The sequence below is a fragment of the Bombus vancouverensis genome, unplaced genomic scaffold, assembly GCF_051014615.1.
Source record: "Bombus vancouverensis nearcticus unplaced genomic scaffold, iyBomVanc1_principal scaffold0054, whole genome shotgun sequence".
Taxonomy (NCBI): Eukaryota; Metazoa; Arthropoda; class Insecta; order Hymenoptera; family Apidae; genus Bombus; species Bombus vancouverensis.
The window spans coordinates 175,001-176,684 of NW_027468945.1; the positions used below are offsets into that span (position 1 = coordinate 175,001).

A 1,684-nucleotide genomic window follows, 5' to 3' on the forward strand; every position below is an offset into this window, starting at 1 on the left:
AGCTGAACGGGACGCGGCGTATCTATCTCTCTCGGGAGTGGATATCGTCGCGCACCCCGGATCCGAGCTCGGTCCCGTGCCTTGGCCTCCCGCGGATCTTCCTTGCTGCGAGGCTTCCGTGGCGGTTATACCGTCGCGGTCGTTCTCTTCGGCCGCCATTCAACGCTCAGCTCAGAACTGGCACGGACTAGGGGAATCCGACTGTCTAATTAAAACAAAGCATTGCGATGGCCCCCAAGGGTGTTGACGCAATGTGATTTCTGCCCAGTGCTCTGAATGTCAACGTGAAGAAATTCAAAAAAGCGCGGGTAAACGGCGGGAGTAACTATGACTCTCTTAAGGTTTCCACAGGCCTCGTCATTAGATTAGTGACGTTACAAGGGCGGTGTGTCGCTTGGACTTGGTCGCGCTTGCTATATAGCGAGGTGCGGCCGGTCTTGGCGGCGCATCGCCATATTTTTTTTTTTTTTTTTTTAAGCCGAATTCGTGCTACACGAAACGGAAAAGGTGAACAGCAGCCTCGTCATCTGACTAGTGACGTTATAAAAGAAAGCAATACGCCGCTGGCACTTTGCCGCGCGTGCTCGAAAAGCAATACGCCGCTGGGACTTGGCTGTGCGCGCCAGAAAGTAATATGCCGCTGGCCCTTAGCCGCGTTCGCCCAAAAACGATACGCCGCTGGGACTTAGGCGGATGAGCTGGAAGGTGGCATGGCTTGCCTACGTGTGTGCTGGAAGAGCCGCGCGAGGGTTGCTGGTTGAGCGAAGCGATCTTGCTCGTTGGGTGGCGGGACGTTGGAAAACGGCTTGTCTCCAACGATGGAAGAGTCATAGTTGCTTGGGGGCAGGCGGGGCTTCGGCCCCGTTTGCTCAAGTCGCACTCCTACCTCCTCGTGGTACCGCCGGTAACATACTCATTTGTGTCAGCGCGGGGCGCATCCCCCCGGACACCGAGTATGGCCAAATGGAGTGCGGCGATGAAGGAGCGAGAGACGAAACCAAAAAATCGGCTTGCCGATCTAACGATGAATTTCATCGTGAAGTATGGAATTATCTCCCTGAAAGGAACTCGTTCCTTGATTAGCTATGGCACGACTTGGCAGTAATAAGGTTAACGATTGGGCATGTTTGAGGAAAATAATAGAATAAATATCATGGTAAATAAAGACATAGAAAGCGCCTCGGACGCGGCATCTCTCGGTCCCGGAGACGTCGCGGCGGATTCTTCCGCTCGGGAGGGGACCTCTGTTGACGATTTGGCTTCATCCCCGGACACGATTGACATCATGGTACCGATCGTGGGTGACCAGGTTGCCTGCCCTGTCTGCCAGAAAAGGGAAATCGACCTTTTCTTTTTGTCATTGTCAGACTTAGGGCGGCACCTGGAGCAACATCATGTGACAGCCCGCATCCAATGGAGATGCAAAGACTGTGGGAAAGGCTTTCCGAAGCTTCATGGGGCCAGATGCCACCTGCCTCATTGTAGAGGAACAAGTCAAGGACCCAGTGGTTCATATAGATGCGAAACCTGCCCCATGAGCTTTGGGACGCTTAGAGGGCTATCTACCCACGAGCGGCATGCGCACCCTGCCGTAAGAAATGTCAAAAGGAGGGGAACGGACCCCCCTGAGAAAAAATGGACGGCGGAGGAGTTGGCTCAGTTGAGGGAACTTTGGGAGATATAT

General features: G+C 54.0%; 1 pseudogene; it reads left to right on the plus strand.

Annotated features, from left to right (window-relative positions):
- Window positions 1–449, plus strand: part of LOC143304776 (large subunit ribosomal RNA) — a 2,942-nt pseudogene extending 2,493 nt beyond the window's left edge.
- The last annotated feature ends 1,235 nt before the right edge of the window (window positions 450–1,684 follow it).